The following is a 22520-nucleotide window of genomic DNA, read 5'->3' as shown; positions in this document are numbered from 1 at the left end:
GGGGAACATTATCACCAGACCTATGTAAGCGTCAATATATACCTTGATGTTGCAGAAAAAAGACCATATGTTTTTTTAACCGATTTCCGAACTCTAAAAGGGTGAATTTGGCGATTTAAACGCCTTTCATTTGAAAGCCTGTCGGAGCGATGACCTTTCATCCGTGACGTCACAACATGAAGCGATCCGCCATTTGCTCAATCTTATTACACGCACCAAGTCAAATCAGCTCTGTTATTTTCCGTTTTTTCGACTGCTTTCCCGTACCTTCGAGACATCCTGCCTCGTCGGTGTGTTGTCGGAGGGTGTAACAACATGAACAGAGACGGATTCAAGTTGCAACAGTGGCCAAAAGATGTGAAAGTCCCTTGTTTATTCCACACACTTTACCGACAACAGAGATGGCAAAAATGTGTGGATATCCTGCGACACTCAAAGCAGATGCATTTCCAAGGATAAAGTCAACGAAATCTGCAATATTGGAAAATAGACCACCACTGAATCTGCCGGAGTGCGAGCTATTCAGGGACGACGGCAGTCTCTTTCCGCAGACGAGCGAGGTAAACCCCCTGGATATGTTGTCTAAGACGTGATTTATGCCACTTCTTTTTCTGTCTCATTTTGTCCTCCAAACTTATAACGTTGTGCATGAATGCACAAAGGTGAGTTTTGGTTATGTTATTGACTTATGTGGAGTGTGCTAATCAGACATACTTGGTCACGGCATGACTGCAAGCTAATCAATGCTAACATGGCTAGCTGTATGTACATATTGCATCATTATGCCTCATTTGTAGCTATATTTGCATCCAGCCTTTCCCTCCACCCACATTTAATGCCAAACAAACACATACCAAACGTTGGTTAGAAGGCGATCGCCAAATTCGTCCTCGCTTCCTCCCGTGCAGCTGTCTGTCGTGATATGGCTCAATAACTTCAGTTTCTTCTTCAATTTTGTTTTCGCTACCTGCCTCCACACTCCAACCATCCGTTTCAATAAATGCATAATCTGTTGAATCGCTTACGGCGCTGAAATCCGAGTCTGAATCCGAGTTAATATCTCTATACCTTTCTGTGCTATCCGCCATGTTTGTTTCTGTGTGGTCACGCTATGACGTCACAGGATACTGGACGGGTGGATATAACGACGGTTAAAATCAGGCACTTTGAAGCCATTTTTCAGGATATTGCGTGATGGGTAAAATTTTTAGAAAAACTTTGAAAAATAAATTCAGCCACTGGGAACTGATTTTTATTGGTTTTAACCCTTCAAAAATTGTGATAATGTTCCCCTTTAATAGGGCATGGTGGATATGGTCTTCATAATCAGCAGTGTGCTCTGGAAGTCTGTGCTCTATAAAAACACAACCACTTAAAGGAGGTTTGTTCATTTTGCATGCAGATTTTCAGTCAAAAATTCTGTGCAAAGTTTAAATTCTACATCCCATTCGATGTTGGAGTGGCTGACCACTCCCTGTCCACGCCCCCATTTAAGACCACGCCCACACTAAGGTTGTACGCTATACTGGTACTATTAAAGTACCGCGGTACTAATGAATTAAAAACAGTACTGTACTGCTTCTGAAAAATACCCGCTCTTTTTAAAAATTATTTAACAGGAATGACATGACATTGCTGGTTTTACGAGCAAAGGAGCATGTTCGGCAATGCACAAACACGGAGTACTTACTAGCAGACACAGTGTGTAGACAGAATAGGGAGAATGGATGGACTTAGGCTTAAAAACTAATGATAAAGGTGAAGTTATAACACTGAAAGTCCCCTAGGAAGAGGTGCTTTAAGACATGGCTAGCTAGCTAGCGGCTAACATCCATCCGCAGTCGGCAGTATTTTAGCTACTTCTAAATCACAATCCTTGTCTCCATGGATACAAATAAAATCAGTTTCTTACCAGTATGATTATCACTGCAGGACGAGGAATAGCTAAACATGTTTCACTACACACCGTAGGAGGAGACTACAGCTCACCGGCGTCACAATGTAAACAAACTGCATGGGTGGATCTACACCTGACATCTACTGTAATCATACCAAGTACAAGAGTGCATCCAGTCGATACTACTATGATTACATTGATATTTTTTTTAACATCACAACATCTTTTTTAGTTTTTTAAAAATTCATATTATGTTTATAAACTCAAGAAATACGTCCCTGGACACATGAGGACTTGAATTATGACCAATGTATGATCCTGTAACGACTTGGTATCGGATCGATTCCTAAATTTGTGGTATCATCCGAAACTAATGCAAAGTATCAAAGAAGAGAAGAATACGTGATAATTACATTTTAACAGAAGTGTAGATACAACATGTTAAAACAGAAAATAACCACATATTAACAATGAATGAAGAAGTGGATTAATAATAATTTGTTACAGTTTGTCCCTCATAATTTTAACAAAATAATAGAATGATAAATGACTCAATATGTTACTGCATATGTCAGCAGACTAATTAGGAGTCTTTGTTTGCTTTCTTACTTCTAAAAGACAAGTTGTCTAGTATGTTCACTATTTTATTTAAGGACTAAATTGCAATAAGAAGCATGTTTAATTTACCCTAAGATTTTTTGTTCAAATAAAGCCAATGATGCCATTTTTTGTGGTCCACTTTATTGAGAATAGTATCAAAGTATCAAAATACATTTTGGTACCGGTACCAAAATATTGGTATGGGGACAACCTTAGTCCACTCAAAGACGTATACTTTTCAATGTGTTTAGGCTTCTTGTTGCCATACAAATGCATAGTTAATACTAAAAATGCACACTTTTGAAAAAACGCTTGCCAGGGTGAAGAGTTCCAAAAAGCCCTCCTCAGGGCACAGCTCAAACGGAGAAATGTACTCATCTGACGACATCACGGTTGTGTGCTGGCATTTCCAAAGTTCAATATATTGTAAACAACACTGCTTTCCTGGCTTTAAACACACTAAGAGGACCTATTCTGAATTTAAACGTAAACATACTGCGATGTTCACTCTACATTGATGAAAAGAGGCATCAAAACAGGTTTTGAAAAATGAATCAAGAAGGTGCTACATGATCTCATGGTTTTAATCCTTAATTAACAACAGATCATAGAGTTAATTACTTGCATGCATTGGTTCCATTTGTGTAAATGAGGGCGCAAATGTAAAAATAAAAACATAATGTATGTGGGCACAGGCAGCGCATGCATGGCCCCTCGTTGTGTAGCGCTCTTGAAGCTCTACACACAGTTCCAAGAAGACACCTAAAGCGTAGTCATTTGACGGTAAATCTGTTCTGTCTCGGAACATTAGCAAGATCTTCTCATACTGCTAAAGCAGCCTTTGTTTTAATGTTGCTTTTCTATCCTTTGGCGTACAAGGTGTGTTAATTGTCTCTGAGGTGCACATCAGTCAGTCTGCGCATTAATTCTTTACCCAGCATCACCTAGTGCAGATTTCCACGTTCAGTGCTCTCTTGATTTTTCTTAACTTTGCTGTCAAAAAGTGCGTACACCAAGTTTTTTTTATGTATGGGCACTCTTAATACATGTGGGTCCCCACATCGTATGAAAAGTCAGTGTTCAGTTTTAGTCAATTAATCATTGTATCATTTTCCTACACACTGTTGGTGTTCAACGTCTTGTTCCCCCATGCGCAGTAAAGCCTTTTTTTAGCGGCGGCTGGCAGTTTGAATGTCAGCCCCGCTGATCATCTCCCTGATTTCAAACTTAATTAACCCCAACGTCATGCAACTCGTCATTTTCTACTGGTAGGCCGGCTGCTATTTTTGGGTGAGAACAAAGGAGCGTTTATTCCATACCATAATGTGTTATTAAAGGACGATTACTGTGGAGGCTTGCTTGATGCTGACTTCTGTTGGTGGTCAGCTCGTCGATATGATGAAGGCCACCCAGGCGTAAGGCGAGCTGACAGGTTGTACTTTCTAAAAAGTGTGTGATTAATATTTGCACAACACAGTTTGGCTAATTGTGTATTGATTCGTGTAATTGCTTTGACCCAAAAGTTTTGTCTACACAGTCTTCGTCTGAGTTTTGTGCTTCCTTTAAGCCGTCTTGTCACTTACTGATCATTTATTTTATGCTCAATTAATTGGCTCTGGATTGTCATATGTTATATAGAACCCTTTGATTATTTTTTGACCCACTCATTTATAAGTCTTGTAATATTTAACATACATTGGGTTAGATTGTTTAGTTCATGGGATGTCCGAATTTGATCACATTAATCTATGTAAGATAACCACGTGGTGGCGCTGTTATTAAATCCCACAGTTCCACACCATAAAAGCATCACACTGTGCAATGCACTCTACAACACAACCTACAGTATCTTCCGGCTATTTTTCTCCTCAAAACTCGAAAGTGCAACGTATAACCCGGTGCGCCCAATGTATGGAATAATTCTGGTTTTGCTTACCAACCTCGAAGCAATTTTATTTGGTACATGGTGTAATGATAAGTGCGACCAGTAGATGGCAGTCACACATAAGAGGTCCGGGTAGACTGCACTATGATGGCAATATTGATGGATTGTCGGCGCATTAAACATACAAGTATTATTATGGTTTGTGTATAAGGTAAAACATACAAACCCCGTTTCCATATGAGTTGGGAAATTGTGTTAGATGTAAATATAACAGGAATACATGATTTGCAAATCATTTTCAACCCATATTCAGTTGAATATGCTATAAAGACAACATATTTGATGTTCAAACTGATAAACTTTTTTTTTTTGCAAATAATAATTAACTTTAGAATTTGATGCCAGCAACACGTGACAAAGAAGTTGGGAAAGTTGGCAATAAATACTGATAAAGTTGAGGAATGCTCATCAAACACATATTTGGAACATCCCACAGGTGTGCAGGCTAATTGGGAACAGGTGGTTGCCATGATTGGGTTTAAAAACAGCTTCCCAAAAAATGATCAGTCAAGAAACGATGTGGTGAGGTACACACTTTGTCCACAACTGCGTGAGCAAATAGTCAAAAAGTTTAAGAACAACGTTTCTCAAAGTGCAATTGCAAGAAATTTAGGTATTTCAACATCTATAATATCATCAAAATGTTCAGAGAATCTGGAGAAATCACCCCACGTATGCGGCATGGCCGGAAACCAACATTGAATGACCGTGACCTTCGATCCCTCAGACGGCACTGTAGCAAAAACCAACATCAATCTCTAAAGGATATGACCACATGGGCTCAGGAACACTTCAGAAAACCACTGTCACGAAATACAGTTTGTCGCTACATCTGTAAGTGCAAGTTAAAGTTCTGCTATGCAAAGTGAAAGCCATTTATCAACAACATCCAGAAATGCCGCTGGGTTCTCTGGGCCCGAGATCATCTAAGATGGACTGATGCAAAGCGAAAAAGTGTTCTGTTGTCTGAGGAGTCCACATTTCAAATTGTTTTTGGAAATATTCGACATCGTTTCATCCGGACCAAAGGGGAAGCGAACCTTTCAGACTGTAATCGACGCAAAGTTCAGAAGCCAGCATCTGTGATGGTATGGGGGTGCATTAGTGCCCAAGGCATGGGTAACTTACACATCTGTGAAGGCACCATTAATGCTGAAAGGTACATACAGGTTTTGGAACAACATATGCTGCCATCTAAGCGTCGTCTTTTTCATTGACGCCTCTGCTTATTTCAGCAAGACAATGCCAACCCACATTCAGAGCAAGTGTGAAAACAGCAGGGCTTCGTAAAATAAGAGTGGGGGTACTTTCCTGGCCCGCCTGCAGTCCAGTCCTATCTCCCATCGAAAATGTGTGGCACATTATGCAGTGTAAAATACGACAGCAGAGACCCCATACTGTTGAACGAATGAAACTCTACATAACGCAAGAATGGGAAAGAATTCCACTTTCAAAGCTTCAACAATTAGTTTTCTCAGTTCCCAAACGTTTATTGAGTGTTGTTAAAAGAAAAGGTGATGTAATACAGTGGGGAACATAACCTTTCCCAACTACTTTGGCACGTGTTGCAGCCATGAAATTCTAAGTTAATTATTATTTACAAAAAAAAACAAAGTTTATGAGTTTGAACATCAAATATCTTGTCTTTGTAGTGCATTCAATTGAATATGGGTTGAAAAGGATTTGCAAATCATATTCCGTTTATATTTACATCTAACACAATTTCCCAACTCATATGGAAACGTGGTTTGTATTTCCTGGCGTTTTGTTTCGCAATATTATGCAAAACCAACTTTTCTTACCTTCTGGTACTTGCTGATGTGTATTTGGGATCTGCAAAAATTATGTGTCGTCCGCCTTTGTAGTCCGTGTCGATATCGTAGTCGATAAGCTTCTTCTTTTTCTCCATCTTCATGTTATGGGACATTCATTCTTTGCTGTTGCTATTTCTATTATAAAGTAGTGTAAATTTCTTATTTATATCTGTCAGTACACTCGGCATGAAAGCGCTTAAACATACTGGTGTAATGAGTTTACATTATTCACCCAAGGAACTTTAGTTATTAGAGTTCAGACGCTGCCAAAGGTCCATCTATCCCTTTTCTACCGCTTGTCCCTTACAATGTTGCAGTGAGCCACGTAAATAAGACCACCCACAAAACGGCGCATCCTAGAGCGAATGTCAGAAAGCGGCTTGAAGATGATCTGTAAAACATAATCCATACAACATTTTGACCAAATAACCACCGTTACATGTAATGTAGACCACAAGGGAGTGTTTTCGATTTAGAAAAAAATAATTGTAATACGACCCCTTTATTGCGCCCTATAATCCGGTATATATGAAAAAAGATCAAAAACAGAACATTCATTGGCAGTGCGCCTTATAATCCGTTGTGCTCTATGGTCCGGAAAATACGGTATAATTTGACACCGTGTATAAACTTTGAATACATCCGTGTATCCATTTTTTATTGCAGGTTTTCACCTCATCACAGTGCCATATCACATTCACACACTAGGGCTCATTTAGTGTTGCCAATCAACCAATACCAGGTGCATGTCTTTGGAGGAGGGAGGAAGCCGGAGTACTCGGCGAGAACCCACACAGTCACGGGGAGAACATGCAAACGCCACACAGATCAATCAGTTGAAGAACAATAAGCAAAACATCTTAATTCTAGCCTTAAGTCATTGACCATTTGTCCAATTTTTATAACATTTTGAGGATATTTATATGACATGTATGCTGTACTTTTTTAGCAATTGTGCCTATTGTTCACAATCATTATGAGAGACAAGAAAACAAAAGGTTTGAGTTTTTTTGCTTCCTAACATTCAAATTGTGTATTCTTGGTGGCTAGCAATGCAGCTAATGATAGCAATCACTACTTCTAAAGCACTTTAAAATTGATTTGAAATACCGTCAACAATACTTAATTTACGTTCTGCAACCTGTATAATAACCAAACATTGTTATTGTAAGAGCGACCACTGAGGAACTATTTTTCTAGCGTAGTAACACATCGGCATGCTACGGTATTAGCCGTAAAAGCTAACTACTGCAAGTGATAAGCTAGCACAAACATATTTGAGTTTGTAATGCACTGTGATTGAAAACCAATCTGTACTGATTGAAAAACCTGAACAATCATATCACAGTATCTGTAAAGTATTATTTCATGTTTTGTTTGTACACAGCTAGCCAGACAGTGTATGTACTGTATGTGCTGCATGTATCATGATCAATAGTTTAGTGACTTACTGGATGGACAGTAGTCCGTTTGGTCAAACTGGCCTGGGATGTTTCCAGTTTATTTGGGTAAGCACTCCATTTATTTCGGCATAGTTTCATAGTTCCAGATTTGCAGCGTGACCAAATCACATCAATCTCACCGTTTTGTCGTTCATCTGCTCCGTTTCAGCTTCTTCTTCATACTGGCTTCTATAGGCAGCATTACATACTCCATATATTCAGCTTCAAAAAGATAAGGTTGTGATTCTTTATTTGTCCAAAAATAGTCCTCTTTGTTGTCTGTTACAAAGTATGCCATGATTAGAACCTGCCCGGGTGTCTGTTTGCGAGGCTATGGAAACGGAAATAAATGCGCTAAGGAAGGAAGTCCCGCTATTGATTAAAATTATTCAAATACGGTAATTATTGTACATATTACATATTGTTAATACATTATATATACATGCAGTGTGTATATTGTACATAATAATATTGTTATGAAGGTGTCTGTTACTACATTGTGCACATATTGCATATTGTTATGAAGGTGTCTGTTACTACGTTATATATATACTTGCAGTGTGTATATTAAACGTTGATGGAGGGTTTGAAGTTGTTTTAGAGGACTTTGAAGCCAACAATGGTGACTCCCATTAGCTTAATTTTGAAAATGTTTTTCATCATATTTGAAATACATAAAAGAAAATGTGTGTTCTTGTCTCTCATAATGATTGTGAACGATAGGCAAAATTCCAAAAAAAGTGCAGTTCCACTTAAACGTGTCCTGAGCAGCAAATAAAAGATGCTAGGCTAACCCAAGAGGCCAGCTGACTCATATTCCCTGTCGCCTCTGAAATGCCGACTCATCCATCTTTACAGTGGAAGCAGCCTTAAAACGTCACTTAAGCTGTTTGTCATGCACGGAGACAGATGGACAGATTGATGGATGGCATTGTCCCTCTTTTGGCTGGCACATTTCTGGCAGCGTTACTTCATACCCATTTCAGCAACTATTTCCTCATATCGTCCTCAGGGACGGTGCCGTTGAAAGCAAACTTGGATATACTTGATAATAGAGGACTTGATCATTGTCCAAATAGCTGGCAACACATGTGAGGAGCGAGATAATTGTCAAGCATGGTGGTGGTAGCATCAGGTACTGGTACCGCAGGCTGCGTTTGAATTTGAATGTATGTACTGTGACAGCATGAAACAATTCAACACAGCCATTATTGTGGCCACCCATTGCATTTAGCTTTCTCAAGAAGGGACTTGTTGTTTTGAAGGTGTGTTTGAAAACCTGTCAATGGAATATATGTGTCTCTTCATGGAACCACAGCTCTCTCTGTTCCGGTAGCACTCTTGCAGCCCCAGGTTTACCACCCCTATGCTTGACTATAGGCAGTACACTATAATCTTGCTGCTCGCTTGTGTTGCCTGCTATTTAAACAATATTGTCTGTGTTGATATATATATATACATATATGTATATATACATATATGTATATATACATATATATATATATATATATATATATATATATATATATATACATATATGTATATATATGTGTATATATACATATATGTATATATGTGTATATATATATATGTGTATATATATATGTGTATATATATGTGTGTGTATATATATATATATATATATATATATATATATATATATATGTGTATATATATATATATATATATATATATATATATATATACATACATACATATATATGTACATGTGCCCTATATAAACCGTGGTATGTGAATGCTTCCATTAAAATCGCCTGACGATTGAGGGAACCCCTCATGAAACATTTCTGTAGAGATGAAGTATTCTTCTGATTTCTTCCCACACATACATATACATGAATACATATATATGTATGTTTGTATATATGTATGTATATATGTGTATATATACATATGTATGTATATACATTTATGTATATACATATGTATATCTGTATATATATATATTTATATATATGCATATATTTATATATATACATATGTATATATATGTATACATATATATGTATGTATATGTATGCATATATGTGAAGGTGTATACATATATGTATATATGTAATATATGTATACCTATGTAAGTATGTGAACATATTTTATTAATATAATGGCTATATAATTCATATAATCGGCTATTAAGATAATGGAAAAGTTCAACTCCTACTTTGTTCACTTCCATGACAACTTCCTTCAAGTTTTGTAACTAATCAGAAAAATCAAGCAGCTAAAATTTTCCAAAAATGGATAAGTGTCGAGAGAGTGTATTGTATTTTTCCCACCATGCACTGTATTGTATTGTGGGTGGAGTTATAAGTTTTTATGATGCCTCAACATTTTTTTTTTTTTTAATATCCACAAAGTTTAGTGAGGAGGTTATGTTATGGGTGATAATGTGTGTTGCCCCTTGGTTGCAGTTGGTTGGTTTTTTTGCGTCATGACTAAGGAAGGTTGTTTGGATTGAGTCATATACAGTAAGTAATTGATATGCTGTGTTCACTTCTTAAAGTCAAAGTACCAATGATTGTCACACAAAGGAGGTGTGGCAAATTTTTTCTCTGCATTTGACCCATCACTCTTGATCACCCCCTGGAAGGTGAGGGGAGCAGTGAAGAGCAGCAGTGGTGGCCGCGCCTGGGAGTCAATTTTGGTGATTTAACGCACAATTCCAACCCTTGATGCTGAGTGTAAAGCAGGGAGGTAATGGATCCCATTTTTATAGTTTTCACTTCACAATTCATGATAATTGACCTAAATAACTCACTTTGTCTGCAAGTTGCAGTAATAGGATCGTTGGAAATTTAAAATAAATGTGTATAGACACCCCTTGGGCCACATTTTTTTTATAAAGTCAAGACGTCTCACGGGCCAAATTGAAGACACCAGCAGGGCCGTAGTTTGGACACCCCTTCTTTAATGTGACACTGTTGTGTACTTTTAGCACATCATGTTGGGATTTATGTTGACGGTACCCTCAGTGAACCGCAGCCCTCCCACTGCCAGCAGTACTCATGTAATCCCAGGCTGTGACACCTCTGCCGCCATCTTGCAACTTTTCCTCTATAACTGCCACAGTGTCCCTCCACCCAGCCATTGTATTTAAGTGTGTGACATTTGAAGTGAAGTGTAGCGGTCCAGAGACTGACTCACGTGTGCATGAAGGAACTGATGTGGCGGCTAAAGGTCAGGTCTGTTCTCAGGGGGTCTAATCACCCACTCTTCATTAAGTAGGCTCGCTCACTCAGTCACACTTGATTTTGTGTTTGTGTCCGCGCCAACAAACGCCATCAGGAGTGCGATCGAGCGGCGTCACGGAGGCTGGCAGGAGAGCGTGAATTAATTGATGCTTGAAATCGTGTCTATTGGACAACGTGCTTTCTTGACTTGAGAACATACGACAAGCAGATGACCGCACATGTGACGCACACGCTAAATTGTCTTGATCACGCAGTGCAATCAGGGGAGCTGAATGCCTATTAGCTTCTCCTTCAGCCTTCCTGGGAGAGGAAAGTGGAGCACACGGCGCTCTTACTTAACAGTCAATTCCGCTTTGTGTCGGATCCCCTCGTCTTTGTACCTTCAGTGTACCTGACATCCTCGGGCTGAGCTTGCAGGGGATTACGCGTTAAAAAGATCCAAGCTGTGCAGCGCCTCCTCCGGCTCGAAGTTTTGGCCGCAACGGGTTGATAATGGTGTTTGTTTATCCATTAGTCTGGGCCGACTTTAGCAACCGCAATAACACCTGGTCGAAGATACAAGCAAAACTCTGATTTCAAAATGAGTCCTATTTAAAGCTTTCAAAAATGTATTAAACCCATGCAAAAATACTCAAAATAATCAAAATATAAAAATATAGTTAGAGATAATAAAATTGCGAAGAAATACCAATAAAGAAAATTAGAAAAGTAAAAAAATATATTAAGAAAAATATTTAAAAGGGGTTTTAAAATATGGAAAAAAATCAAATAAATAATGAAAGCTTCAGAAAAATGTAATCATGAATTGATAGCCAAGAATCCCCAACATAATTAAATTGAGAAATTATTACAATCAATTTCACTTGAAAAAATAAAATAAATAAATAAATAACAATATATATATATATATATATATATATATATATATATATATATATATATATATGTGTGTGTGGGTGTATGTATATACAGTATATATATATATATATATATATATATGTGTGTGTATGTATGTATGTGTATATATATATTTATGTATACACATACATACACACACATATATATATATATACTGTATATACATACACCCACTCACACATACATATATATACACATACATATATATGTGTATATATATATACACACACACACACATATATATATATATATTGCTTCAAGCACACCTGTAAATTGAAAACTATTTTAGGTGACTACCGCTTGAAGCTCATAAAAAGAATGGTAGAAGTATGCAAAGCAGTAATCAGAGGTGACATCTTTATAGAAACTAGAATATAAAACATGTTTTCAGTTATTTCACCTTTTTAGTTAAGTACATAACTCTGCATGTGTTTATTCATAGTTTCGATGCCTTCAGTGACAATCTACAATGTAAATAGTCTTGAAGGTGTGTCCAAACTTTTGGCCTGTACTGTATTATTATTATTATTTAATATATTACTATTATTATATTTCTGTTTTTCTAATTAATTTATTCAAATTTTGTATTAATAATCAATTCTTGAAAAAAATAAAAACATTATAAAAAAATAGAAGAAAGATTATATACATTATAATAAATGTGTGTGGGTGTGTGTATGTCAGAGTGTGTGAGTGTGCGCGTGTGTGCATGTATGTATGTTTATATGTATATATATATATATATTTATATATATATATATATGTATATATGTATGTGTATATATATCTGTATATATATGTATGTATGTGTATATGTATGTGTGTGTATATATATATATATATATAATATATATATATATATATATAGATAGATAGATAGATAGATAGATAGATAGATAGATAGATAGATAGATAGATAGATAGTACTTTATTTATTCCGTCAGGAGAGTTCCTTCAGGAAAATTAAAATTTTCAGCACAATCCCATTCAAGATCAGACAAACATTACAGGGAGACAGAACAGGATCGCTGACGGGTCTGCCGGCTTCCAGCGCCCCTTACAAAAAAGATGACATACAGGTAAACAGGGGGGAGAAAAAAATAGAAGATTAAAATAAAATTTAAAAATTGGTCTTAGCCTAGGCCCTGGAGTGGGAGTGCAGACTGAGGCCAAGGGAAAAAAAAAAATATATATATATATATATATGTATATATAGATTACAGATTGAATTTATTTTTATTTACCATTTTGTTAGTCATTTAAAACTAAATGATTGCTATTATTGTTCAAATGAATTTATTGTAATCAGCTTGGCATATATATATATATATATATATATATATATATATATATATATATATATATATATATATATATATATATATATATATATATATACATATATATATATAAATGATTGCTATTATTGTTCAAATGAATTTATTGTAATCAGCTTGGCATATATATATATATATATATATATATATATATATATATATATATATATATATATATATATATATATATATATATATATACATATATATATATATATATATATATATATATATATATATGCCAAGCTGATTACAATAAATTCATTTGAACAATAAGAGCAATCATTTAGTTTTAAATGACTAACAAAATGGTAAATAAAAATAAATTCAATCTGAACAAAGTTAAAATGTTCAACATTTAGCAAATTTTGAGCATGGTCACTCTCCCTTGTTGTATGCAATTTAGATGATGCCATGATTCCATCAGGAGGAAACCTCCTTGGCAGTGTTATTTTTTGACGGAACACAACACAGGCTGATAAGCATCTTGCCAAAACATAAGGCCACAAAGCAAGGGATCTTTGCACAGCAGCAGAAGATGACAGGACAGGCGCAATGCAATCACACACGTTATCGACAATAGCCCAATTGTGGGAGCTGCCAGGTGCCTGTCACCTGTCACAACGTTTCAGCGTGACTACCAGGACACAGCACTGGGACGTGTTCTCCAGGTGCTCTGACACGCTCACAGTCTTTCTTGCTCTCAGGTGAAAATCGGCGTGCAGTGTCGCGTGGGGGGAGGATGGCTAATTACAAAACTTCATGAACATTCCATTTACCATGAATTGATTAACGTGGACCCCGACTTAAACAAGTTGAAAAACTTATTCGGGTGTTACTATTTAGTGGTCAATTGTACGGAATATGTACTGTACTGTGCAATCTACTAATAAAAGTATCAATCAATCAATCAAAACATCCAATAAAGGTGCATTTTGTGTCTTCTGACCTTTAGAGTAGTCCGTGTACAACTTGCATAGCAATATACTGTAGATTTAATAGAACATTACTGTTACGTACAGTAGGAGTAGACGGCACAGACAATAAAGGGGGGCCTAGTTAGCTCTATGTTTTGTTATATATATATATATATATACAAACAACCAATAACATAATAAACTAGGGTATGGAGTGTGACTGAGCCAAAAGGGTGTATATGTGTGCGACTACATGTATGAATTAACTGCTGCGTGTAACCAGAGTCTTGAGCGAGAGGCAAGTCCAAAAGGGGCAGGGCAGGCTCATAGGTCCGTGAGACAAGCAGGAAGTAATCGAGGGTAGAGCGAGGTGTCGAAGGTCCATGTCCAAGCGGGAGGTTGAGATCCAAGAGGCAGCCAGGGAAACCAAGGGAACAAGGAGAGACGAGCCACACAGCTCATCAACGCGGGAACGGAGGTCTGCTGTTGGAGCGACAAGGAGGACACAGAGAGTGACGAGTGCGCAAAGAGTTTGACGTGTAGGCTTACTGTACGGAAACGGATGATTATGTTCTGGCCCGGAACGCAGGTGTGCACTGGCCTGAGAAGCCCAGGTGCGCTAAGTGCTGATTGATCGCAGCTGCTTGCTGCCGCCAGAGTGACGCGTGCAGGAGATGAGCAGCCGTGGTCGTGTCCCGAGGTGCGCTCCGCGAGGCATATTGATGAATGCGCAGCGGCATGCGCTTGCGCCGTGACAATTACAGTTGAATATATTCTATGCTGTATAACAGGAATATTAAGTTGCTACTGCAAAAAAAGCAGTCAAAGATCATCCATATGAAAGGAGAGCTATGCTGTTTTTAATCAAATAGAGTGAAATGTTAGTCAAAAATTGTATGTATGACAGTGGTGCGCTGCTGTTTTAAGGAGCTGCAGGAAAACTATAATAGATAAAAGATGTGTTAAATACCTGTTAACACAAGCTATTTTGACATTGGTATACAAGTGTACTGCTGTACACTGACTACTCTAAAGCACATCCAAGGTCACATTCTACATGATTGTCCGCTGAGAAGAGAATCCCTTTGCCGCTTTATCCCACTCAATCCAAAAGCTCGAGTAGCCATCCGCCGCCGCGAGATGAGCGTCGCCCCGGCAACCAAACGGAAGCCTTTAGCACCGGCGACTGAAACCACATCACACGGCGTGGCTTCATGGCTCATTGGCGTCGATGTTGGCGAAGTGAAATCATTACAGCCAATAAGGTGTGTAATGGATTTCTTCCCAGCAGTCATTCTGCCTGCATGACTTCCTAATTGTGGCGTGGGCGCTTGCGGCTCGTGGACGGCCTTAGGTCGGGCGCAAGGCCTTTAAAGTGCGTGTGTGTATGCCTAAGAGTGACAAAATCTACGCCTGGGTTGCACTTTGTTTAAAACTTGGGGGGTGATTAACATTCTTGCCTGAAAACAGCAATGCTTCTGTCTTACAGAGGATCTTTGACACGTTTGTTTGTGGTAGGTTTCCTAAAACAGCTAAACTGAACGGTCATATAAAGGATCTGTGACCGGCTTGTTTATGGTAGGTTCTTAAAAATTGCTAAACTGAACTGTCGTATAGATGATCTTTGACCGTCCCGTTTATGGTAGGTTCTTTATAACAGCTAAACTGAACTGTCATATGGAGGATCTTTGACCGGCTTGTTTATGGTAGGTTCTTAAAAACAGCTAAACTAAACTGTCATATAGAGGATCTTTGACTCGCTTGTTTATGGTAGGTTCTTAAAAACAGCTAAACTGAACTGTCATATGGAGGATCTTTGACCGTCTTGTTTAGCTTCTTAAAACAGCTAAATTGAACTGTTGTATAGAGGATCTTTGATTCACATCTTGGTTGTATGTCTTTAAAAACTGCAGTGTTCTGTTGTCACATTAAGGATCTTTAATGATTGTTTTTTTACAGGAGGTCCTTAAAAATGGTAGTGCTCTCCTGTCACATAGAGGATCTTTGACTCACATATTTATGGAGGCTATTCGACTGGCAGTTTTTGAGGTGGATTCTTTATAAAAATAAAAAAGTTGCGCACCACTGTAATGTACTTTTATCACATCTTTGACTCATGTTTTTGTGGTAGGTACTTAAAAACAGCAGAGCTCTCCAGTCTTATAGAGGATCTTTGACTAAGTTTGTTTGAGGTAGGGCCCTAAAAACAGCAGAGTTCTTCTCTCAAATAGAGGATCTTTGGCAGACATTTTTACAGTATACTAGGTCCTAAAAATGTCAGAGGTCTTCTGGTATATAGAGGATTTTTCAAATTGATTAGCATTTTTATGCTCCATCCCTAAAATATTCTGTAGCACATATTTGTCTAGGGCTTCACGGTGGAAGAGGGGTTAGTGCGTCTGCCTCACAATACGAAGGTCCTGCAGTCCTGTTTTCAATCCCAGGCTCGGGATCTTTCTGTGTGGAGTTTGCATGTTCTCCCCGTGACTGCGTGGGTTCACTCCGGGTACTCCGGCTTCCTCCCACTTCCAAAGACATGCACCTGGGGATGGCGACACTAATTGGCCCTAGTGTGTGAATGTGAGTGTGAATGTTGTCTGTCTATCTGTGTTGGCCCTGCGATGAGATGGCGACTTGTCCAGGGTGTACGCCGCCTTCCGCCCAATTGTAGCTGAGATAGGCGCCAGCGCTCCCTGCGACCCCAAAAGGGAATAAGTGGTAGAAAATGGATGGGATGGATGGACATATTTGTTTGTGCTACATCCTTAAAAAATGGCAGAGCTGTCCTGTTTGATAGAGGAGCTTTGATTCACATTTTTGTTGTATGAACTGCAGAGTTCTCCTGTCACATGAAGGATCTTTGACAATGTGTTTTTACAGTCCTTAAAAAAATGGCAGCACTCTCCTGTATTATAGAGTATTTTTGACTCACATTGTTTACATGTTCTTAAAAACAGCAGAACTCTCCTGTCATATAGAAGATCTTTGACTCGCATATTGGCGGAGGCCATATTTGACGAGCAGTTTTTGAGATGGATCCTTAAAAACAATTGAGCACTACTGTCATGTAGTTTTATCACATCTTCGACCCACATTTTTGTGGTTAGTACTTAAAAAAAAAACGAGCGGTCCTGTCCTATAGAGGATCTTTCACTCACATTTTTTAAAGTTGATCTTTAAAAACAGCAGAACTCTCCTGGCACATAAGGACCATTAGCAGGAGTTTTTGCAGTTGATTTTTAAAAACAGGTAAACTCTCCTGGCTTTAAGCGGGAAGTGCACTTTTTTAGGAATGTTGCCTATCGTTCACAATCACTATGAAAGACACCAGCATGTGAAGTTGTGCTACGAGGGGAGCTAACACACTGGACAAAGTCTATTCCAACATAAAAAATGCATATAGAGCCATACAACTTCCCCAATTAGGCAAGTGTGACCACATGTCCCTGCTCCTATTACCATCTTACATACCAATAAGGAGAAGTGCTCCTATCACAACCAAAACGGTCAAAACATGGCCGGAGGGAGCTATGGAACAGCTGCAGGACTTCTTTGATACAACAGACTGGTCAGTTTTTGAAAACTCAGACTTGGAGTAGTGCACAGAAGCGGTCCTGGGGTACATCAAACACTGCATAGACACTGTCACAGTGGACAAGCGCATCTGGGTCTACCCCAACAGGAAGCCCTGGATGACAAAAACAATCCAGGGCTTACTCAAAGAGAGAGAAAGTGCCTTCAAAGCGCAGGACCAGACACTTTACTGTGCTGCCAGAGCCAATCTGAAAAGAGGCATTAGAGAGGTCAAAGCCGAGCACAGGAGGAAAATGGAAGACCACCTGCAGAGCAACAACACCAAGGGGGTGTGGAAAGGAATACAGAACATGACCAACTTCAGACCCAGTAACCCTTCGGCTGACGGCGATGCCTCTCGAGCGGGGGAGTTAAACAGCTTCTTCGCACGATTCGAGAGAAAAACACCTGCAGCCGTCACAACACCTCCAAGGCAGCTGCACCCTTATACTGGAGGAGCATGAGGTGAGACGCACGCAGAGGCCAGTGAACGCGAAGAAGGCTACGGGATTAGAAGGGGTACCCGGGACAGGTACTGAGGGACTGTGCAGACCAGCTGGCTGGAGTATTTACTAAGATCTTCATCCTGTCCCTTTTGTCAGGCCGTCATCCCTTCATGCCTGAAGACCTCCACAATAATCCCGGTGCCGAAGAAGAACTCTGTCAGCTGCCTAAATGACTACCGCCCAGTTGCACTTACACCTATAGCTATGAAGTGCTTCAAGAATCTGGTACGGACCATATTACCTCAGTCCTCCCTCCCGAGCTCGACCCACACCTGTATGCCTACAGAGCCAACAGGTCCACAGAGGACGCCATCGCCACAGCCCTACACTCCTCACTGGGTCACCTGGAGACGGGGGGGAGCTACGTGCGGCTGCTTTTTGTGGAATATAGTTGGGCATTTAACACCATTATACCTGATAGACTGGTGTCCAAACTGTCAGACCTGGGTCTATCGAACTCCATCTGCATGTGGATTAAGGACTTCTTATCCAACCGCCCCCAGAGGGTGCAGTTGGGTCGCCACATGTCATCGAGCCTGTACCTCAGCACCGATTCTCCACAAGGCTGCGTGCTGAGCCCCCTTCTCTACTTAATCTACACAAACAACTGCACACCTGCCCACTCCAGCAACTCCATCATCAAATTTGCGGATGACACCACCGTAGTGGGGCTCATCTCGGAGGGAGACGAGGCTGCATATCGGGACGAGGTGGAGAAGCTGTCGGATTGGTGCAAAGTCAACAACCTGGCCCTGAACACCTCCAAGACAAAGGAGCTGGTCATAGACTTCAGGAGGAATAAAACGGACATCCTGCCCCTGATCATCAGTGGTGACTGCCTGGAGAGGGTTTTCGACTTCCGCTTCCTGGGAGTCCACCTGGCCGACGACCTATCCTGGAGCACCAACACCACGGCTACCATCAAGAAGGCACACCAGAGACTGCACTTCCTGAAAATACTCAGGAACAACCACCTCTCTCAGGAACTGCTGGTGTCCTTCTACCGGTGCTCCATTGAGAGCATCCTCACCTACTGCATCTGCGTGTGGTTCAGCAGCTGTACTGCCGCAGAGAGAACGCCGCTCCAAAGGGTCATAAAGACCGCCCAGAAGATCATCGGATGCCCCTGACCTGTACAGCATCCTGAAAGACCTAGAACTGCTACCCTCGGGCAGACTCTATAGGGTGCTAGAACCTGGCACAAATAGACTAAAAAACAGCTTTTACCCAAGAGCCATAGTAGCATTAAACAGGCTCTGAGTGAGCACAATATGTCCATCATGTCCTCATATGTCATTTCTTTTAATTATTTTTTATTTTTTTCGGACTATAGTGTGCAATAATGTTATACTGTATGTATGTGTGTATATATATTCATATGTATGCATATATGCATGTGTGTGGATATATATATATATATATATATATATATATATATATATATATATATATACATACATACATATAGATACATCTCTTATTTATATATTTTTTTACTATTTGTATTACCATATTGTATATGCACCTTAGGGGATCTGCTCCAATTTTGTTGTTGTTTGAACCTGTTTACTGCAATAATGACAATAAAACTGTATTCTATTCTGTTGTATTCTAGTCTATTCTATTCATATTTTTTTTTATGCATTGTAAATATTAAATAAATATAAATAAAAGTCTGCTTACAGCGGAGTCAATGGGAGCTCCTCTATTTCGCCCATATAATCCAATTATTAACACTTCATAAAGTGCCAACAATACCCCATGTTCTGACTTGAATATTAACAATTATTAGTGATATTGTTGTTATAAATATTAGCAAATATTAGCCATGTTGTTATTATAAGCGCTAAAGCAGATGCACTATTTATAGCGTCGCCGTGGTCACTTCCTGTCTCCCTATAGTTACATCATCAAGTGGTCTGCTGTTTCCTCGCTTCGTTGCTCCCTGTGAATGTATTCTAGATCATAAATCATGTATCTCACCTGGACAGTAGAAGTCTGAGCAGGTATTCTGGAAAGTTGGGGTACTTTGACAGCCATTTCGGACCTGGAACCGGCAAGAACCACAAGAAAAGCGCCTGTCACCACCACCCGCCATCAGTGTATGAATGGGTGAATGTGGAAATAGTGTCAAAGCACTTTAAGTTCCTTGAAAAGGTAGAAAAGTGCTATACAAGTATAACCCATTTACCATTTACCCTGTTTCTTCATCTAAATGAGAATACATGAACATTCCAGCAGTCGGCATTCGAATGACAGCAGACCTTGATAAGATTTATTTAATATCCATCCATTTTCCACTGCTTATTCACTTTGGGGTCGCGGGGGGCGCTGGTGCCTATCTCAGCTACAATCAGGCGGAAGGCGGGTTGCACCCTGGACAAGTCGCCACCTCATCGCAGTGATTTAATATTTAGAATACAAAAATGATAATTTTTATAACATCATGTCTTTCATAATGATTGTCAACGATCAGAAACATTGCAAAAAGTGCACTTTTCCTTTAAGGACCTTTCGTAAAAGAAAAAAAAAAAAGGCTACAAACCATGAACAGTCAACTTGCTACATTTATACCATCAGAAATGTGCATGGTTATTTTTATTGCATGGGCTGCCATTAGATTGGGCAGGTGTGCCAAATGAAGTGTTCTGTTTGGGAACACAACTGTGATGTCAAACATGCTGCAAACAAGAGCGTTTGTTTTTGTGTGATTTAAGGAGCGGAGACATCAGCCAGCGCCTATTTCATCACCGCCTACAAAGCCTTGCTTTTTCTTCTTCTTGAGATTCAGAGACTTAACAAGCACTCCTCACCTTCCGTTTCATCCCTTCCTGCCCTCAGCATCTTCCTTAACGACCTCTCCCTGTCTTATTCATGACTCCTGGCTGTTTATTTCCCACATGAATTGTGATATTCTGCCCACAGTGTGGACCTCCTATGCAAATGTCCACACTGCGAGTCCATTAGTAGTCAGCGTGTGAATGCCTGCTTTGTTGTGCAACATCCGCCGTCTGGACGTGGCAAAGGTGCCGTTTGGCTCCTGGAGAACAGCTCCTTCGGCTAAACTAGAGCGATTTGAATCAGCCTCCTGCCATGCGCCAGCTGTGTCCAGCAAGGACAGTTAGCCCCGGGAAGACGATCGCTCTGAAGAGCTTGCATTTATGTTTTGGAGAGTAACGCAGATTGAGAGATTATACATCTGTTTTTCCTTCTCCAAAATCAAATAGTATTTTGGTCAACTCAGTTTCAAGTCACCAGTGAAGTTTGCTCGTTGTGTAAATGGTAAATAAAAACAGAATACAATGATTTCTAAATCATTTTCAACGTACTCTATATTCAATTGAATGAACTGCAAAAAGAAGATATTTAATGTTCAAACTGAGAAACTTATTTTTTTATGGCAACTAATCATTTACAGAGAATTTAATGGCAGCAACACATTGCAAAAAAAGCTGGCACAGGGGCATTTTTACCACTGTGTTACATGGCCTTTCCTTTTAACAACACTCAGTAAATGTTTAAGGACTGAGGAGACCAATTGTTGATGTTTTTCAGGTGGAATTATTTCCCATTCTTGTTTGATTTACAGCTTAAATGGTTCAACAGTCTCTGTTGTCGAATTTGACGGTTCATAATGTGCCACACATTTTCAATGGGAGACAGGTCTGGACTACAGGCAGGCCAGTTTAGTCTTTTTCTACGAAGCCACACTGTTGTAATGGCTTGTCTTGCTGACATAAGCAGGGGCGTCCATGAAAAAGACGTCACTTAGATGGCAACGTATGTTGCTCCAAAACCTGCTTGTACCTTTCAGCATTAATAGTGCCTCCACATATGTGTAAGTTACCCATGCTTTGGGCACTAATACACCCCCATACCATCACAGATGTTGGCTTTTCAACTTTGCGTGTATAACAGTCCGGATGGTTCTTGTCTTCTTTGGTCCGGACGACACAACGTCCACAGTTTTCAAAAGCAATCTGAAATGTGGACTTGTCAGACCACAGAGCACTTTTCCACTTTGCATCAGTCCATCTTAGATGAGCTCAGCCCAGTGAAGGAGTTTATGGGTGTTGTTGATAAATTGATTTCGCTTTGCATAGTAGAGTTTTAAAGGCCTACTGAAATGAGATTTTCTTATTTAAACGGGAATAGCAGGTCCATTCTATGTGTCATACTTGATCATTTCGCAATATTGCCATATTTTTGCTGATAGGAGTAAGTAGAGAACATCGACGAAAAAGTTTGCAACTTTTGGTTGCTAGTAAAAAAAGCCCTGCCTTTACCGGAAGTATGTGCGCGTGACGTCACGAGTTGCAGGGCCCCACACATATTCACATTGTCTATAATGGGAGCCAC

At 39.3% G+C, this 22520-nt stretch overlaps 1 protein-coding gene across 5 annotated transcripts in view; it reads left to right on the top strand.

The window, feature by feature from the left end:
- plxnb2b (plexin b2b) overlaps positions 1 to 22520 on the top strand; it is a 523376-nt gene that overhangs the window by 298650 nt on the left and 202206 nt on the right. The window lies entirely within an intron of this gene.

This window comes from Nerophis ophidion, linkage group LG12, assembly GCF_033978795.1.
Source record: "Nerophis ophidion isolate RoL-2023_Sa linkage group LG12, RoL_Noph_v1.0, whole genome shotgun sequence".
Taxonomy (NCBI): domain Eukaryota; kingdom Metazoa; phylum Chordata; class Actinopteri; order Syngnathiformes; family Syngnathidae; genus Nerophis; species Nerophis ophidion.
This window is presented reverse-complemented; position numbering and strand designations above follow the sequence as displayed.